At 39.2% G+C, this 21,454-nt stretch overlaps 1 long non-coding RNA gene and 1 pseudogene across 1 annotated transcript in view; one reads left to right on the top strand and one right to left on the bottom strand.

The window, feature by feature from the left end:
* The first annotated feature begins 389 nt into the window (after positions 1 to 389).
* LOC143673308 (SRR1-like protein pseudogene) lies at positions 390 to 16,882 on the top strand (annotated as a pseudogene).
* A 2,805-nt stretch (positions 16,883 to 19,687) lies between these two features.
* Positions 19,688 to 21,454, bottom strand: part of LOC143673312 (uncharacterized) — a 127,664-nt gene continuing 125,897 nt past the window's right edge. Inside the window, exon 4 of the long non-coding RNA XR_013170318.1 lies at positions 19,688 to 19,732. This is a non-coding gene — a long non-coding RNA (uncharacterized LOC143673312). The remainder of the gene's footprint in view (positions 19,733 to 21,454) is intronic.

The following is a 21,454-nucleotide window of genomic DNA, read 5'->3' on the forward strand; positions in this document are numbered from 1 at the left end:
AATCACACTCCTTCACATCAAGGAAACTTGTCTTGCCTTCTTGAAACCTTATTTTAATTACTTCCTTCTAACGTTTCAGTAGTTTTCCCTTATATTATCCAGCTCTTGTACTAAACACTGATGTAGGCATAATACTTATTCTAACCTTTGTGAGTAATGTTCAGGCACTTTTTTTTATAGTTCTACACATTATGTTTTAGGTTCATACAGGGGAATTGCATGATTAGGTAACACCATTATCATCAACAATGGAAGTTAGCTGAGAACTTACAACTCTTTTTTTTTTTTACCAGGCTCTAATTTTTATTTGAATAAATAAATTGTATCCCCAACTCTTGTTTTTAAGGTGGTTTAGTCTGCGCAGGTACATAATTGAAAGGTTTTAAGATATGAGGTATTTGAGAGAAAGGAAAGTGGATGAAATGAGTTTAAGTGAGTGTGCTTTATTGGCTGCGCTCCCGGGCAGAGTTCACGGAACCCAAGATGGAGTGAGGTGAGACCGTGCATGGGCTTTGGTGAGTGCAGCTTTTAAGGACAGGGATTAGGTGATGGCATGAAAGGGGCGGCACATTAAACAAAGGATTATTATGCTACAGGGTTGAGCAGCGGGTGGTCAGATGTCCATTGAGCAATGAGTGAGCTGATGTTTGCTGTGTAAAGACCTTGGTTGTAATGATTCACCTCCCATTCCAAAGTGAATTCAAGAGTCCAGCCCTTCCTTATTCCCCTGACCTAACAATAATTATTGGAGGTTTGAGTTCCAGTCTCACCCACAAAGGAGAGGTAATAACAGCACTATTCCAATTGCAGGTAACCCTGCCACACTGACTTCTGTAAGAAAATTTGTTCCATGCCCAGCAGTGGACACAAGATGGTGACTCTTGCACTTCTCAGTGTGGTAGGCTGTTGTAGCAATAGCAACAACAGGAGATACGAAAGGGGACTATTCTTGAACTTTAAGTCTCTGCACTTACTTTAAGTCTTTGCAACTCTCCACCTCCAAAGAAGTGCCTCTGCTATAGAGGACATTCTCAGGGTGCTCTGGAACAGAACTGTATAGACAGAAGCAGAGGCAGAAGCTCCAGGCTGAACTTGCCCCAAGTCTACAGGGCCCTTGAATGAATGCTGAATGCTTGCTTGTTGAAATGTCTGTGCCCTGAATTGAGAGGCAGTACAAGCCATAGGATTTTCTAGAAAGGTAACAATCTTAAAATTGATTTCACCACTTCCAATGCCAGCATATGTGGTGTATTCAGAGAATACTAGAGGTAACAGCTTGTATTGGTCATTGGTATCCATTCCTTCATAATGAGCTCATTTTCCCTATGTTCCTTTAGATAGTAAGGAGAAAAATACAAGTATCCTATTATACCTACCTATAGTTTTTTTAATTGTGTCTAAATTTAAACAGCTAGTGTTAGAAAAGCCAAGGCTGAATGATGACATACAAAGACTACGGATCACTTACTTGGGCAGTTTCATAGAAGGAAGATTTCAAAGTTATGTTAATTAGAGGTATTATGGCCTTGAGATAAAAGCTTTCTAATGAACTAATTTTATAGACAAAGAGAGAATTTTTCCTGGTTATCAATGAAAACTGCTTTACCAAAAGTAAAAATGAGGGAGAAATACTTAGTGAGTCTAGATAAAGTATTTCCTTTTGGAAAACAGAAAAAGTTAGAGGTAAACACCCTCCAAAATTTGTAATTGGTAAATCACTCTTTCTCCCATTCAGCATTTACTGATAATCTACTATGTAAAAACTATTGTAGCTAGCCATATAGACTGCCTTCCCTCCACCAAGAAGCATAAAAGTTTCAAGCTACCAAGGTACAATTGGAAATAATCCCAGGCCATACTTGAAAACAGTCTAATAAGACTCAATCAGAAAGGAGGAAAACTGGGAGGTGTAAGCTGGAAGGTGAAATTTCTCTGCTCATGGAGCCTGAAGAAGAGCTTGGCGAATGAAGATTTGCAAAGATAAAAATGTCTCTCTAATCACAACCAAGAAATATTGGAAGGGCAGATAGAAAAAAAACAAGGACGAGAAAAAGGTGAGGATGGACTGAGATTGTTAAAGGGAAATCTGTTTGTTTTTAGATGGTATAAAGAGAATTTTAAACATCATCATCATAAGACCAAAAAAAAAAAAGAAACAGCTTTGGGTGTGCATTCCAGATCACATGCTGAATTGGATGAAAAAGGAAATTTGTGTCATTTTGAACAGTGATTCTTTAAACTTAGTCCAGTTTATGACACAGAATTGGGTGAAGGAGAATTCAAGGAGTCTAAAACAGAAACTGTACAAGAGACATTCCCTCAGGAATGTATTTACAAAATCATTCTGGGTTTAATTCTCACCTCTTAACTTCTTTGAGGGATTCTGACACTATAATTTCTGAAGGTGAAAAAATAACACTGCTGGAAAGGAAGCATATGGGGAGAGAATGTTGATTATGCTTTTTTCAAATATGAAGGTGGCTCAGCTGCAACAATCTGGACTTGTGAAAATTTAGTTGATTCTTGTAATGTCATGAAAGAGGAAACTCCAATAGATGAAGCAGGACAAGTTTTAGACTTGATTGAGAAATTAGATATCAAGGTATTCCAAAAAGGAGTTTGAACCAATACCAAAAATGTAACAGGAAGAGAAAGAAGTGGTGGGGGCAGGGTGGAGAGGGAGGGAAGGAAAGAAGAAAGTAGAAGGGTAGAGACAGAGGAGAAAAAATGATTTTTAAAGTATATCTAATGCCTATGTGTCCAAGAACACACTCTTACTTGAATTTTTTGTTCTTTTCCTAGTTTAGGAAGTCCTACTGTTTTTTGTTTTGTTTTGTGTTTCCTACTCTTTTTTGATGTTGCTTTGGGGTCATAAAGACAATTTCAATTGTCTCACTCTGGGGAGGAGTTGACATGAATAGAGAGGAACAGAGCAGGAAGGGAAGTGATAAAAAAAGGAAGTGTGAGAGAACAACCATAACAGCTCATGACCTGCTTTGGGTTCAATCCAGGCATTAAGTTAAAGCTTATCTCTAAAAGTAAAGATTTATTGAGGACAGGAACTGAAACCTTTTACTGAAGGAAAAATGCCCCCGACATCCATTTTTTTTGCCTACATTTGCCCACCTCTATGAGCCTGTATATAAGGTAAAGCATTTTGAGAGTGGAATGCAGTCACTTACTTTCTCATTCATTACCTATTCTCAAGGAATTTGTTTTCTGGTATTACAAGGAAAGAGACAAACCCAATACAGTATGATGATGATGATGACATCAAAAATGACAGAAAGGAGGATGCTGATGCTTATGCTGACAGTAATGATAAGAGTAGACCTGTGTACAAGATTCCCTGGACTATGGTGGGGATGGGTGAGAGGGGAGAGAGCCTATACTTCACATGGGAGAGCCAGGAAGATTTCCTGAGGTGGGCAGTTAGAAAGAAGAATAGGAGTTTTCCAGCTGACCAAAGTGAAGAGACGATCATTCCAGGGAGGTCTATAATGTGTAGGGTATTTAGAGTTAGAGGTTGTTAAATACAGGAGAATAGGAGAAAGGTGATGACAGGAGATGCAGGTAGACAGATGTGCAGCGGCCATATTATGAAAATCATGTTAAGGAGCTTAGGGTTTATACTATAGATGATAAGAAGATATGGAAACATTCTTAGTAGAAAAATGATATGTTGAAATTTTCAGTTTGGAACATTTTTTAGCAATGAATTTATCAGAGTTAATATTTCTCCCACCATATTGATTAATCAGGACAAGATTTCTCAGTAGCCTCTGAGCTTGCTTTCTATTGTCAGGTGTCTCAAGCTTTTCTTAGAAATTTCTGAACATAACTGAATAGCTTCCAGGACCTCTAACTCTTGCCCTCTAGAAAACTACTAGCCCTAGTCTTCATGGTTAAAGTAAGTTAAATATATACCCATAGAGGAGCAAAATATGAACAACTGGAAAAGTACTTATTTTTACATTTTTACCTGCTAGAAAAGAGGGACTACTCAGGGGACCTTCACTTTTCTGATTGCCCCATTAGGAGTACTTGAGGATTTCAATGCATTAGTTATAGGAAATCCAGTCTAAGTCTCATTCAATGAGGAGAAAGGAGGAAACCTATTGCAATAGTTGTCAAAAAATGACTCATCTTTATAAAAATCATCTTACTGGCAAGTTACAGGAATTTTTTGTTGTTGCATGAAGTTCATATAATTGGTCAAGGAGAATGAAGTTAAATTAAGAATGTCAATTATTCTTAAATGAGATTTTCAGGTTAAAGAGATTCCCAGGTCCAAGCCTGGAAGTGTGTAAGAATTACCTCATAGCTGCCTTGTGGTTCTCAGCCATAATTTATATCATGTGCTACAATTGCCCTGCTCATGACTTTTAAGAGTGGGAAGCAAAGCAATGTGAGGATTGCAAAACAAAGCCACTCTACCCATGAGAGGAAGAAATCAAGTGTGACAGTAGGTATAAGTATTCTTAAAAACAGGCTCACATGATTTGTGTGGAAGTTATGAAGAGCTGTTAGTGCTGTCTAGTGTTTTTCAATCTCTTTGAGTGAAGTGTAAAAACTTCCTCACCACTAGGATGAGTGCAGGTCTTCCTATATTACAGCTCTGTTAATTTGGGAATTGTGCATCTTCTTCCAGAGAGATCTAAGATTGCTTTTGTCTTTACAACCTTAATGGATCTTGAGCTTTGAAATCAGGTCCAAAAGGTGGCAAGGTGAAAAATCATCAGACTAGGGATCAGAAAATCAATTCAGTCCTGGTTATGTCATCTACAAGTGGTCTTTTGGCCCCACTGGGTCTCAATTGAAACTTGGGATTCTGATTTTTTAAATTGAGACATTATTTACCACTCCTTTTAGATTGCTTCTGCTAGATAATATTGTATGGATCCAGAGACAATGCACAAGCAGCAACCTAATATTTTAATAGAGCTATATAAACAAAAGCATTTGTACTATTGATGACAAAGTTAAGACAATATCTACTTTGGAAAAGAAATGTGAACATGAAATTGATATTAATGATCCTTGAGGGTCTCAGTGAATGGTAGAAGGGATGAGAAATTAGAAGATTTGAATTTTCCTTTTAAGAACTGAGATTTTCACAGGATACAATTGTCAGGATTCCCAAATTAATGAAAGCACACCTTTGATGTGATAATAGAAGGGGGTTTTATAGATTGCTCTTGAATTTTGACCATTCACAAAGGAAGTGCATAATGATACTGCCTCTCAGAGGCTACTGTCTGAAGCCCAACATTAGACTGAGCATTGCTTTTTTTCCTTCTGGGGATCAGCATTTTGTTGGCCCAGGTGACAGCAGTCATAACTGTTCCCTGCTATATGGAGCCAGAGCATCAGCATGATGACATGAGAGTAGGTGAGAAGGATCATATAGGTTGGTTGGAGAGAGAAACCTGATAATTTAAGGCACATTAAATTCAACATATACAAAGAAGAACAAATTATCATCATGCCAAAGAAGGTCCCTCTTCTAACTTTTCTTCTAGACACAAATGCGCAATTATTTTCTGACTTCTTTATCTCCCTCTCTTCCTCCATCATCCAAACAAACAGTTATTAAGACATATATATTCTCCCTGAAGATCTTTTTTGCACTCTTCCCAAGAAAGAGAGAGGACTCAAAGACCTGCTAGGACTCATGGCATTATTGGCTGTAATCCAGACTTGTGCTCTAGACACAGAGAGCACCTGGGAAGTCTCTGTTTTTGACACCTTAACAGAGTTTTGTGGAGTCAAGAGGTATAATGATGTTGGCTGGTTGTTCTTAGATACACTGGATACAGTTATAAGAGAAAGGGGTGAGCTAAAGACTTCAAATTTGCAACTTACAGGCCATATGAAAGATGTAAAACTTTCTATGTCTACCCTGAAAGAAAATCTTATTTCCTGAGGTTGCAGAAGCAGACTTCAGATTTCTGAAAAAAAGACCCACAGTCTCAGTGTACAAAAAGGAGATTTACAATGTAATCTAAAATCTCAACCTTGCAGGTGTTTGCTGTAAATGCATTGACTGTAAAAGGATGGGATTCTGAAAATTAGGATGGGAACATATGGGTGGATAATGATGGCATTGGGGAAATTGGAAACCTGAATTCTCTTGGGTCTTTGCTAGAAAAACCTCTAAGATCTGCCCTGAGAAACTGCCATCCATCCTACACTTAAAGACATAAACTTTCAGTGCCTGCTAATGCTGTAACCACCTCCCCTGGGGAAACAGCCACCACCCCTCTGTCTGGAAAGATCAATCCTGTCTCACTGGATGAAACTGCAACAGAATGCCCTGAGGTAATTGGACTGAAGAACACTTCAAATTATTTTCCTGACCTATCCCCATCACCCCTTTTCTTCAGGACCTATAATGAGACTTAACTCCAAACAGACACTGAAAAGTGAGGTACTAAGTTTTACCCATGAAGAACAATGCTATACTCCAAAAGAACTGCAAGAGTTTTCTAATTGATATAGACAAAAATCAGGGAGTGTGTGTGAGAATGATAATTAAGGGCATGGGATAAGAGTGGATGGAATATAAAGTTGGATCTGGCTGAATTTATTGATGTGGGCCCTTTAAGCAGAGATTCTGTATTCAATGTTGTGGCTTGAGGGGTTAGAAAAGTTGTTAACAGTTTGTGTGGTTGGCTGAAGCATGGATCAAAAGGTGGCAAGCATTACCTGAGGTCAAAATGCCAGAACTGGTATAACATACAGGAGGGGATCCACAGGCTTAGAGAGATTGAAACGTTAGAGTGAATTTATCATAGAAGACCTGCTCACACTCCTAAGGAATGTCCAAAGCACACACATTTTTTAACCAGGACTTTGAAGGACTAATTTGTGGGACTAGCTCCATCATCCCTAAAGAATTCCATAGTCGCCCTTCTCTGTAGGTCCATATTACTGTGGGAACTGCTGTCACTGAGCTGGAATCCTTGAACACAATGTGGATGATGCATCTCGAGTTGGCAGAAGCTTAAGCATTAATGGTAGTGCTTAACCATTAAAGGCACGTGGATGTGGCTACCATAATGGACAGCAGACTCAAAACAGCAGTCAACTAAACTGACTTGTAGAGACTTAAGACATTGCTTAGTAGATCATGGGGTTCCTAGAAGTAAAATAGATAGGCATTCAACTAAATTCTTGTTTGAGCTGTATAAGCAAAAGAGTTCTAGGTCAAGTGAACAAAAGTCTAACTTAACTTAAAAAAAAAACAAGGAGTCACAGCCCCTTAATCAATTTCTAGATTTTAGACAGTTCATAGACCCAGAGCTCCTTGAATTAGGGGAAGGCCAAGTAATCTTGGAGCAGGACCTTATTACACTGCCAAAAATTTGTTCTGCTAATCTTCCTCCCAGCCTTGCCTAAAGAGTCCTATGGCCTTTTACCAGGGTAACTGTGCACTGGAGAAAAGGAAATAATCATATATTTAGGGGATTGTTAGACACTGGCTCAAACATGACATTAATTGCAGGAGACCCGAAACACACTCTCCACCAGAGTAGGAGGTTATGAAGGTCAGTTAATCAATGGAGTTTTAGCTCAGGTCTATTTCATGGTAGATCCAGTGGATTCCCAGGTCCATTCTGAGATTATCTCCCCAGTTCTGAAACTCATAACTGGAATAGACATACTCAGCAACTGGAAGAATTCCCATATAGGCTCCCTGACTCATGGAATGAGGGCTACTATGGAAGAAAAGACCAAATGAAAGTCACTAGAACTGCTCCTACATAGCAAAATAGTAAATCAGAAGCAGTACCGGGTTCCTGGAGGGATTGCAGAGGTTAGTGTCACTCTTAAGGACTTGAAGTATGCAGGGATGGTGATTCCCACCGCGCCCTCATTCAACTCTCCTATTTGGCCTGTAAAGAGAGCAGATGGGTCTTGGAGGATGACAGTGGATTACTGTAAGCTTAACCAGGTGGTGTCTCCAATTGCAGCTGCTGTTCTAGATGTGGTATCATTGCTTGAGAAAATCAGCACATTAATAACTGTACCTGGTATACAGCTATTGATCTGGAAAATGCTTTTTTCTCTATAGCTGTTAGTAAGAACCACCAGAAAGTTTAATTTCAGCTGATAAGCCAGCAGTATACCCCCACTGCCCTACCTCAAGGGTATATCAACTCTCCAGCCCTATGTCATAATCTGGTCTGCAGGGACTATGATAATTTCTCCTTCCCACAAGACATCACACTGATCCATTATATTAATGATATCACATTGATTGGACATAGTAAGCAAGTTTTAGCAACTATTTTAGGCTTATTGGTAAGGCTTTTGCATGTCAGAGGGTGGGCAATAAATTAAAAAGTACAAGGACCCACCATTTCAGTAAAATTTCTAGGTATCCAGTAGTGTAGAACATGTTAAGATATCTCTTCTAAATCAATAAAATTGATGGATGCTTAGCAAGGTTGGTAAAATGAAGAAGAGAAAGGATGCAAATAAATAAACCAGAAATGGAAGAGGAGACATAACCATTGATCCTGCAGAAATAAAGGAGGTAATAAGAGGATACTATGAACCACTTTATACTAATAAACTAGACAACGTGGATGAAATGGAAAACTTCCTAGAAAGGCATGAACAACCAACATTGACTTGAGAAGAAATAGATGGCTTCAACAAACCAATCACAAGCAAAGAAATTGAATCAGTCATTAAGAAGCTCCCAGAAAAGAAAAGTCCAGGACCAGATGGCTTATATGTGTTATTTTTTACAAAAAAATATTTATTGTGATGATAAATGCACAGCTATATGATGATAATGTGAACCACTGATTGTGCACCTTGGAGCATTACATAGTGTGCCAGTTTGAATCTGTGGTGTACCCCAGAAAAGCCATGTCCTTTAATCCTCAATCAATATTGCTAGGTGGGAGATTTTTGATTATCCATGGAAATGTGACACACCTTGTTGTGGGTGGCAACTTTTGATTAGATGGTTTTCATGGAGATGTGTCTCCACCCATCCAAGGGTGGGGTTACTTACTTGGGCCCTTTAAAAGGGAACCATTTTGGAAAATATGAGAGCTAGGAGAGTCACATGCAGCCAGAGACCTTTTGTAGATGAAAAAGGAAAATGGGGGAGCTTCATAAAACAAGAAGCCTGGAGAGAAAGCTTGCAGATGTTGTCATGTTTGCCACATGACTTTCTAGTTGAGAGAGAAACCCTGAATGTCATTGGCCTTTTTTGAGTGAAGGTGACCTCTTATTGTTGACTTAATTTGGACATTTTCACAGCCTTAGAACGTGAATGAATGAAAAGTTTGCATTAATAAATATAAATTAATCCATGAAAGTACATTCAGAGAATCACTCACAAACATTGTTATTCCTCTTTGTTACCATAATAGTAACATATAGTGACAGAATAAGGAAAACCAGATATATTCTGTATAATTGCAAGAGTCATTGATATCAAATTAATGGCAGAGGGTACTGTTTTGTGCTAAACTATTATTTCTGAGTATTTCAGAGAAATCAAATTAAAAATAGTAGAGGAATGCTGAACTCAAATGAGAAACTTTCTGTAAATCTCAGATTTTTTCATAATTGATGATTTTCCCCATAGGTAAATAATGACAAATACAACTTTAAATATAATTAATTTAAATTCCTTGATACTGTATTATTTATAATAGCTATAAAATATTCCCTTAGTTATATAAAATTTCAAGCCTGAGGCATTTATACCTATCTTTAATGTTTGTATATAGCTGGTTGTTTTATAAAATATATAATCATTGATAATGCTGGGGTTCTTAAGGAAATTTCTTGGATGGTATAAAAATAACTAAATTTTCTGAATCCATAGTCTATACATTAAGAAAAGGGTAGTCCATCCACCAGGGCAGCTAATAAATAACCAAGAACTGTTTGAAAAAAAATGTTTGTGGAGCTTCAAAGACCAGGTGCTCATTGTCCACCAGGCAGGAATAATGAAAGTGGGAGACTGATTAATCACTGTTATAAGTAAATCCTTCCATGCTGTGGAGGCTGGTGTCCTTCAACCACTGCCATGACAGAGTGACTCAAAGTCACCCTCTAGTGTGAGACAGAAACCCTTTCTCCTAGTTACAAGGAAGGGAAATCAGCCAGGGACAAATGTACAGGTTTGATTAATGAATTTGGACTACTGAATACCAGTCTGAGCACAAATAAATTTGCAATATAATCAAGAAAGAAATCAGGAGATCTGTTACAGCCCAACTCCAAGCATGGAGGAGTCTGGTTAAGGAGAAACAAAAAAAACCCCACAGGCTTCTGGATTTGGTGGAGCTCAGATTACTCAAAAAGGGCTGTGCCCAAGCAAAAGGGCACATAGAGCCAGGTACCAAATCTGACTCCTCATTGTTAAACCTGGGGTGCTGAGGTCCAGCTCTGAGAACAGCTAATTTTTTAAGCATCCCATTAAAGAAAGTAATTCAGTCTTGCAATAGGGAATGGTGGAAGTACATTTAACTGAGACATTAGAGACCATATGGCAGATCTTCCCCAAGCAAAGGGAGGTAAGGCCCAGTGCATATGGCAGGTGTCATTCAGAGAATTTAGATCCCAAGTCTGTGATTTCAGCAACAATTCAGTCAGCTAAAAGCAGAGCTCAGCTTCTGTCTAAAACAAACCAAGGCAATGTAGGAAGTGGGGCTGCTTAAGCATCACTCTAATGTTTCCAGCCTACAGGGTACAAGGAGCTGAAGAGTGGCTCCACCCAAAGAAAAGTGGGTTTCAAGTCCCAGCACAGGTGGCAGCTATTATTTATAGAATACACAATAGGGCTGGGAAAACAACAACAGTTTCAAATAGCTCACCCTTACTGCAGCCTCTACCTCCACCATGCTGCTGGTCAGGATATGGTCAGCTGAGAAGTGAAAGTAAGGAATCACTCTAGGCCCATGGGATTCAGTGGGTGGAAAGGCACCGTCTATTGGGGAGGACAGAAAAAACACTGAATCAGGATGCTTCACAGGAAAGACTAGCACCCTCATCCCCAGAGAATATCGATACTGAAATACAGCACCTGCTTACATCCTGGACTGATGTAAATTTTCTGACTGGTGTAGATTCACTCTAGGGGTATTCTCCCAGAATTAGCTTTCAGATAAAAGTTCCCAGATGTAAAGAAAGGAGTATTAAAGAAGCAACAAAGGAAAACAAAACAAAACAAGAAACAAGAGAATATTATTTCTTGAGAAGGAAGAGGGAAAAGAAAGCTTTTCCTTGGGACAAAACAATTGGACAAAAAAGGTAATCTCAAAAATCATTACATACATGCTGGGAAAGAATGAAAAAAAGAGCTGAAAAAATTCTGACCAGCTAAACCAAAGCTATGCTATAGGTCTAGAAAACATTGAATCATATGTCAAAGAACAGTTAGAGCACAAATCCAATCAAGGAGAAAACCTTAGGTAAGAGAGAGAAATTTACCTCCGGAATAGCAGGAAAATAAGATGCCTAGAAACCTGCAAAAAATCATAAGTCACACTTAGAAACAATCAAAGGGAAAAACAAAACAAAACTTCAGATAAGATACAGGAGTTGAAATAATTAATTAAGGATATTTAAATGAGCTTTCTAAATCAATTCAATGAGATGAAGGGAAATGTGACAAAAGAGATTAAGGATATAATGAATACACTGTATGACAATAAAAAAGAACTTGGAGACTTGCAAACAAAAATGACAGAACTTAGGTAAATGAAAGACATAACAGAAGAGATGAAAAATGCAATGGATACATACTGCAGCAGATTTGAGGTGGCAGAAGAAAGAATTAATGAACTAGAGGACAAGATATATGAAATCTTACATAAAAAGAGCAGATAAGGAAAAGAATGGAAAAATTTGAGCAGAGTCTTAGGCAAATGGATGAAAACATGAAGCACACAAATATATGTGTTATGGGTATCACAGAAGGGGAAGAGAAGGGAAAAGGGGCAGAAATAATAATTGAGGAAATAATTACCCCCAAATTTCCCAACTCTTATGAAAGACAAAAAATTACAAGTCCAAGAAGCACAGCACACCCCAAACAGAATAGCTCCACATAGATCTATTCCAAAATATTTTCTAATCAGATTTTTAAATGTCACAGACAGGAGAGAGAGGTTTGAAGGAAAGTGTATAAATGAAAATTATCAGTAAGATAATCAAAAAGGTAAAAAGAGGAAAAAATAGATAAGACATAAAATCTAAAGGTCAAAATGGTTGAAGACAGTATTGCCATCACTGTAATAGCATTGAAGGATGCTAGATTAAACTGCCCATTCAGAACACACAGACTGTCAGAATGGTTAAAAAAAAAAAGGATCCATCAATATGTTGTCTACAAGAGACTCATTTAAGACTCAAGGACAAAAATGGGTTGAAAGTGAAAGTTATAAAAAGATATTCTATGCAAACAACAACCAGAAAAGGGCAGGGTTAGCTATACCAATATAAGGCAAAATTATAGCTATATGTAAGACAGTTAAAAGAAACAAAGAAGGACACTCTATGTTAATAAAAGAGATGATTTTTGGATTCTGGGAAGATGGCATAAAGGAGATCAAGTTCAGCTCTGCTCCAAAGAAAAGTTAGAGAACGTATGGGAGGGCTACTGAGATGAAAGTTCAAGACTGCAACTGATCTGGCTGATATAGGGCAGCCCTGACTTCAAAAGCTGAGGAACTGAGAAGCCAAAAACTGCAGCCTAATGTGGAAGCCTGGAGCCCACAGGAGTGCACCAACAGGGAGATCAGGACTAGGAAGTAAGCCAAGCTCCACTCCTTAATGTGCTACCCTCACCAGTGCAGCTTCATGACATATGACTCACCCCATACCCCACATACCTGAACCCAGTTACCAACCTCCACTCCCAGCACTTCAAGCACCCTGCCCCACCAATACCCCCACTGCATGTACCCACCCTCCACCCCCACCCCAAGTGCAGCCCAACTCACCTTTCCTGCAGCCCTCCTGAACGCTACCTCCACTTCCCGGCTCCATGAAGGCTGTTTCTAACACATAAAAGTGGTGAGTGCTTACTTCCATACCAAGATACACCCACTCCCCACCTTTTGGGCTGCACCACCTCACCCCACCCCACCCCAAACTCTTTACATCAGTTTATGGCACTCATAGACCCACATATGCACTCAGCCCTTTGTCAAGCCCCTCAGCTCTGGGAAAATCAGTTTATGGCACTCCTAGAACCATGCATGTGCATGGACCCCAATTATGCCCTTCAGCTCTAGGAACATCATTTTATGGCACTCATAGACCTGCACATGTGCATGGCCCTGAGTCAAGCCACCAAACTCTGGGAAAGCACTGAATTGTGCATCTGGGTCACATCCACTCACAGCCCAAGCAGGCATAAAGCCAACTTGAAGTTATAGCTCTGCATATGCACATAAAGGGCCCCATGCCCTAGACCAGTGCTCACCAGGGTTATGCCCCCAGACATCTGTATCTACACAGCTACATCCCCCCCGGCCACTGGTGTCCACATTTTAAAGTCTTAGCATTACATCTCCACCTGTGCTTATACCTGCACTGCAACACATCACTGCACTGTTATGCTCTGCCCCATACCCTGCATCCTGCTACATATCCACCCCACAAACACAAGGCATAAGACTACTGAAGGAAATCAACTCCCAAAGTAAATCAATCAAGATATTGATATGTGACAAAACAACAAAAGATCACCAAACATATCACAATCCAGACAGTTATGACTCAGTGTAATGACCAAGTTAAAACACTAGAGGAGACACAGACATTGGAACAGCAATCAAAGATGTTCATATAAATCTACTAAATAAAATAAGTGGGATGGTGTTCTAGTCTGCTAGCTGCCAGAATGCAGTATACCAGAAATGGAATGGATTTTAAAAAGGGGAATTTAATAAGTTGTTACTTTATAGTTCTAAGGCTGAGAAACTGTCCCAATTACAGTAAGTCTATAGAAATGTACAATCAAAGGCATCCAGGAAAGATACCTTGGTTCAGAAAGGCCAATGAAGTTCAGGGTTTCTCTCTCAAGTGAGAAGGCACATGCTGAACACAGTCATAGTTTCTCTCTCATCAGGAAGGGCACATGGTGGACATGGCATCATCTTCTAGCTTCTTCTTCTGGCTTCCTGTTTCATGAAGGCCCCCAGGAGACATTTTCCTTCTTCATCTCCAAAGGTCACTGGCTGGTGGACTCTAATTCTCATGGCTATGTCATTCTGCTCTGCTTTCTCTGAAAGTCTTTTATTCTCCAAAATGTTTTCTTTTTATAGGACTCTGGAAACTTATCAAGACCCACCAAATGGGTGGAGACATGTCATCATCTAATCCAGTTTAACAGCCAGTCTTGATTAAATCACATCTCCAGGGAGATGATCTGATTACAGTTTCAAACATACAGTACTGAATCAGGATTATTCTGCCTTTATGAAATGGGATTTAGATAAAACATGGTTTTTCTAGGGGACATATATCCTTTCAAACCAGCACAGATGGCTAATGATTTGAAGGAGATCAAGAAGACAATAGAAGAGCATAAAGAGAGATTTGAAAGAATAAATAGAAAAATAGCAGATATCACAGAGATTAAAGACTGTTGACCAAATAAGAAAATAATAAAGGCACAGACAGCAGATTTGAAGAGACAGAAGAAAGAGTAAGTGAGCTAGAGGGCAGGCTAACTGATTTCAAACACTCAAAATAGCAAATGGCAAAAAAGATGGAAAAATTTGAATTGGAATTCAGGGAAATGATAGACAAAATGAAGTGCACAAATATAAGAATGGAAGGAGAAGAGAGGAGTAAAGGACTAGGAAGAATAATTGAGAATATAATGGGGGAAACTTCCCAATCCTTGTAAAGGGCATAAATCTACAAGTCAAAGAAGCCCAATGAACTCCAAACAGAATAAATCCAAAGAGACATTCCACAAGACATATACTAATCAGTTTGTCAGGTTGAAAAGAAGCAGAAAATTCTGAAAGCAGCAAGATAAAAACAATCCAATACCTACAATGGAAACCACATAAGACTGAGTTCAGTTCAATTAGCACTACAATGGTGAGAAGGAAGTGGTGTAATATTCAAGACCTAGTAGTAGGAATTAGCTTCCTAAGCTTTACACCCAAAGCACAAGCAAAAAATTTTTTTTAAAAAATGAATATGAACTTCTCAAAATCAAATGCTTTTGCACTTCAAAAGACTTTGTCAAAAAGGTGAAGAGGCAGCCAACTCAATGGGAAAAATATTTGGAAATAACATATCAGACACAGGTTTGATATTCTGTATACACAAAAAAATCATACAACTCAACAACAAAAGAACAACCAAATTATAAATTGGGCAAAAGATATGAATAGGCATTTTTCTGAAGAACAAATGCAGATGGCTCAAAAGCACATGAAGAGATGTTCATTTTCTTTGGCTATAAGGGAAATGCAGATCAAGACTACAATGAGATACTACCTCACAACTATAAGAATGGCTGCTATTAAACAAACAGAAAACTATAAATGTTGCAGAGGATGTGGAGAAATTGGGACACTTGTGCACTGCTTGTGGGAACATATAATTGTGCCACCACTATGGATGACTGTTTGACATTTCCTTAGGAAACTAAAAATAGAGTTGCCCTGTGACCAGGCAATAGCACTACTTGGTAAATGCCCAGAACAGCAGAGAGCAATGGCACAAACAGACGTCTGCACACTGATGTTCATAGCAGCATTATTCATAATCAGCAAAAAGATGAAAACAAACAAATGCTCATCAGCAGATGAGTAGATTAACAAAATGTGGTATATACATGCAATGAAACATGTATATATGAACCTGTTATTTAGAGATAAGAACAAAGCTGAATGTTGTGGTTAAATTCGGAACACAGATCTGGCAGGCGGTGGCTCCACAGAGAAGGTGCTCAGCAGCCTGGAGACTGCGGCGGAAGGAGGTGGCGGCCGGGAGTCCGGAGACAGAGTCTGAGGAGGACAGCAGAGTAGTGCTTCGTCACATCCGGGAGGCCTGGGAGGATCTGCTCATCTCTGATTTCTGGAGTTCAGCACTAGAAACCATTGGTGGATGCCTTAGGAAACATTCGGAACAGCTGAAGACCTTTGTGGGCAGTCTTTCAGACACCCTTGGAAACCTGTATCTTGACCCATCACCAGAGGAGTCAGATGTGGCCCCTGACTCCATCCCCAGAGAGACTCTGGTCGTGGAGACCTGTCATTGGAAGTGTGTGTGTTATGGCATTGGAAACTCTGCCACCTGCATCATAGCTAGAAACCAGCTAACATTTTTGCTGCTCTGCCTGTAAAAGTGCCAGATTCCCAGAAGTTACTGCTTGATATATGACCCATTGTTTAGCCAACTGGAAATTGCCACTCTTAATGCCTTTGGTGTGGCTGTTCTCAGTGAGAACGAGGAAGGAAAGCAGAGCATTTGTGGTAATCCCACCATCTTTTACATGCTCCATTGTGGGACAGCTTTGTACAACAGTCTTTTATGGAGTAACTGGTCAGTAGATGCCCTTTCCTAGATGATCATCATTGGAAACAATTTCAAAGGACTTGAGGAAAGGTTGCTGACAAGGATTCTGCAGAAAAATTATCCCTACATTGCCAAGATTTTAAAAGAACTAGAGGAGCTTGAGTTTCCTCAGACGTCACAGTACATGGATATATTTAATGATGCCTCCATCCATTGCTTCCTTGTACAAAAGCTAAAACTACTCTCCATGGATACATGGGTGTTTCAGGAAGAACCAGATTATCAGGACTGTGAGGACCTTGAAATCATCAGGAACAAGGTGAAGGGTCCTTAAGCTGCTGACGTGAACTCACGGTAATGTATCTGGTGACAGCTGAGGTAGAGGACTCTGCCAGGAGAGGACCACAGAGAGGTCTTTCTTTGCTAGTGGACCAAATTTCAGTGATAAAAACAGGAAACATTTTAACTTGAATTTTGTGTTTAAGGAATGATTCATGTGTTTGATGATTTGTTATGAAGAGTTACACATTTAAAATCTGCAAAAAAAAAAGCATAATTATGTTGTATATCCTTCCTTGGTGATGCTGCCTGACATGGAGTAAATCCTGAATAGAGAAGTTACCTTTTAAAAGATAATTTAAAGTAATGTTTTATTTTTAAGAAGCGTTTTGAACATCCCTCTTAGGCGCAAGCCTCCAGACTGCCCTGGCCCTTGGCCGTCTACTTGGCCATGTCAATCAGGCTCTGCAGGGAGGTGGGCACCCATGTCTTCTCCCCCTGGATGAATGCCACTCCCTGGTCAATGTAGATTACAATGTGGCCAAAGGTATAGAGCTGCTTCCCTTCATGTCACTTTCCAATGATGGGCATGAAGACGATGTTGTGTTCCTCAGCCTTGGTCTGAATAAGGTCCTTAAGATTCATGAGCACTGAGCTGGCCACCACACTGATGCCCCTCTGAGCCATGTTCTCGGCCTCTTGTCGCTCCGGCATGGCCTCGTACTGGAAATCCTTCCTCCGCTCAGTGTGGATAAGATGGGCAATGTTCTCCCGTGCTCCAGGCTGCATGTAGGCACCTGAGAGAGGCAGAGGAGGGGGGAAAGGTGTTCTCAAAGTGATATCAAAGATGATTATTTGGCCTAAGTGTGAGATGTTAGATGTGCCACCATTATAAAATCTGTGACTTACTGATGAGCAGCTCTGCCTCCAAGACCCAAAGCACTAAAACAGGTGATCACCAATGGAGAAAGTTTAGACAGGAGCCTAGGATCACAGATCTGAAGATAACTGGCAGGGGTATCTGAAACTCCTTTCAGAACTGGAAACCTTGACCCCATTATCAGTTACTATTCCACGCCTATCTCACTTGGTTGAGTTTTAAACTCCTCACTGCCAAAGAGGTAGGTAACTTTAAATACCCTGAAAAACATACGGCCTACTCTGGTGGGCTTCTCCTGCCCTGGTGGAATTTAAAATGTATTAGGGGAAACAAAACATGTGTTTATAGGATTATCTGGAACCAGAATGTCAAGTGCCAACTGAGGAGTTCTGGGAACATGGAGACTGGGATGTCTGAGGAAGTTTTCCAGAGGATGTGAAAACGGAGGTGGCCCTTGAAGGACTTGGAGACATGGAACTCAATGCTAGCACATCCAAAACTGGACTCCCCACTTACCAATGTTGGAGGACACAGCCTGGTTCATTCTATCAAGTGCTTCGTTAAATTTATCCTTAATAGATGGATGTGTGTCTGAGAACATGGATTTCCAATCCACTTGGTGATTTCCTCATAATTTGGGCTGTTACTAAGCCATGAGCACAGCACCTGCCAAAAAAGAAGAAATAAGAACCCATCCTTTCAGGCAACAAATAGGAGGCAAAATTTGCAAAGGGGCTCTTTGTTTCAAGCCTAGTCCTACCAGCTTCTGACATAAGGATTTCTGGGGGCTGAACAGCTGGGCACTTAGTATGAGTTAGCTTGGTAGCCATGGGACCTTACAGGTAAGCTCTTTGAGCCTCAGTCTCTGGGATTGTTGTAAGGAGCCAAGAATTATTTTTTAAAATTCATTTATATCCTAATATATATAATTTTTTTCAATACATAATTAAAGGGTTGTCATCTGACTGTTATCCAAGGACCAAGTACCTACAGTTAGGCCTTGGCAGGAAATTACATGAACTCTCCACCCCCAAATAAGCAAACCAAAGTGTAGCTGAAGCCACTTGGGGAAGAAATGCTTCTCAAGGAGCCCTACCAGGCTGGAGATGGAGATCATCCCCTCCCAGTCAATCACCCAATAAAAGGTATCCATGTGCTGCTGGTGGGTGTTAATGGCCAACTCACCAAGACACATTCCTGGAAGAGAAACCAAGGCTCTGAAACTCAGCTGTAGTCCAAGTAAAGCCACAGAAGAGACCAAGTCATCATCAGACATCATAAGTCTTTGCTCTGCTTTTAAATGTCAATTTTAAGCTCTTGAAATAACATTTATTAAAAACCATTTTTCTCTAACCAAGAAACCTCTCCCTTCCTTAAAAAAACTATATTTGGAATAAAATGCCACAAAATTTTGAGAAAAAAAATTCAGAACACAAGGGTAAGAAAGACATTGTTTATATTTTAAAGCTCCCCATACTCTTTAAGAACAAAGGAAGAAAGCTTTATTTGTTCTGGAACCAAAATTTTCTGTAGCATGTAGTCTAACTCAATTAGTTTGTATAGTTCATTTCAACAGTTGAAACACAGGGAGCCCAGTATAATAAAGAAGTCCTTTAATCTTGTATAGCTTAATATAATGCCTCGGTACACCCTAGGGTATATTAAGTATATAGTTAAATGTATTGGGAGCAAAAGCATGGAACTTTTTAACTTTACCATCAGGAAATCCCCTGATACTGTGTCAAACTTTAGGGACACACAAATCAGTAGGCCATGCCCTTGATCTTGAGACTTAATCTTGTGATGCTTATGTAGGTAGTTGAGAAACTTAGCTTACCTGTAGATATGCGTAAGTGTTACTTTTGGAGAACTTCTTTTGTTGCTCAGATTTTTGTTGCCCAATTTCTCAAGCCTGGCTCTGCAAGTGAAATCACTGCTCTCTCCCTTACATGGGACATGACATCCAGGGTTCATAGTCTCCCTGGTAGCATGGAAGATAAATCCCAGGGATGAATCTGGTCCTGAAACAGTGGTATCAACAATTCCATCCTGACCAAAGGGGAAAAAATGTAACTGATAAAATATCAGTGACAGAGAGAGTCCATATAGAGGTGAGAGGCTACTGTGGAGGTGGCTGTTATGTAAGCCTCAGTTAGACATCACTACCTACATTACCTGACAAACCCAAATGAGGGCCATTCCAAGCCAATTTTAAAGAACACCTAAGGCAATATATGATTGCACAGATGTTTACATGCACTAGTGTAACTTTCCAGAAATCTACAACCTCCAGATGGGTCCCTGAACCAGATAACTCCTGAAACCTAGAGGGTCCAGCTTCTCCAAAATATCAGATAGTTCCATCTCCCTAACCCATATTAGTGACAGACTCAACATTAAAAGTCAGATTGGCCATAACACAAACTCCCTGAAAGAGAGGTATAGAAAGATCAAAGTTGATGGTGGTTATACAGAGAAGATAAGAGTTAACAAATGAGTATGATTGCTGAATTATTAAATTAATAACTCTTTTAGTCTCCAATATTTTGGATCAGCTAGAAGTAAAATCCTCAAAGTGTGGAATTGTAACTCTTGTCAAACTCTGAAATATGTACCATAACTAATTGTAGTGCTGTGCTTTGAAATTCATTGTTTTTTTTGTATATATGTTATTTTTCACAAAAAAAGATTTTAAAAAGTCAATTGTGATGATAAAAAAGTTTATGCCTTCTAGCTTCTTATATTCTGTAACAGCTAGTAAGAAAAATCTGAAGGGATCATATGGTAGCCCATAACAAACTCTGGGATTTGTCCTGTAACCACTTGTGGAACAGTGCTTTAAAAATGATTGCTTTTTATTTCTTTCCTTTGTATATATGTTATGTTACACCAAAAAAAAAGTTAAAAATAAGAAAAACCAGAGATGACTTCTAAAGAAGAAATAATCACAAACATTTATGCACCTAGACAAAGTGTCCCATAATACATGATACAAACACTGGAAATGCTAAAGGAAGAGGTAGACACCTCTACATTAATGGTTGGAAAATTCAATACACCACTCCCATCAATGGATAGAACATCTAGGTGGAGGATCACTAAAAGAACAGAGATCTTGAATAACATGATAAATGAACTAGCCCTAACACACATATGCAGAACATTGCACCTAACAGCAGTATATACATTCTTTGCAAATAGTCATGGATAATTCTCCAGGATAGAACACCAGTTAGGTCAGAAAATAGGTATCAATAAATTTTAAAAATTGAAATTACACAAAAAAACTTCCTCAGACTGAAATGGAATGAATATGGAAAGAAATAACACTAAAAGGTTGGGAAATTCACAAATATATGGAGTCAAATAATACATTCTTAAACAACACTTGGATCAAAGAGAAATTTCAAGAAAAATCATTAAATATCCTGAGGCAAATTAAAGCAACAACACAGTATATTAAAACTTATGGGATGTAGTGTATATAGTGCTGGGAGGAAAATGTATTGCCCTAAACTCATATGTTGAAAAAAAGAAGAAAGGGCAAAAATCAAGAACTTAACTGCACACTTGGAGAAAATAAAATAAGATCTGGAAAAGTAACCCCAAAACAAAGAGAAGGGAAGGAAAAAGAAAGATTAGAGCAGATATACATGCAATCAAGAATATAGCAACAATAGAGAGGATCAACAAAGCCGGACATTTGTTCTTTGAGAAATCAACAAAATCAATGGACCATTGCCTAGACTGAAAAAGAGAGAACACACAGGC

The sequence above is a fragment of the Tamandua tetradactyla genome, unplaced genomic scaffold (genome assembly GCF_023851605.1).
Source record: "Tamandua tetradactyla isolate mTamTet1 unplaced genomic scaffold, mTamTet1.pri scaffold_96_ctg1, whole genome shotgun sequence".
Classification (NCBI taxonomy): Eukaryota; Metazoa; Chordata; class Mammalia; order Pilosa; family Myrmecophagidae; genus Tamandua; species Tamandua tetradactyla.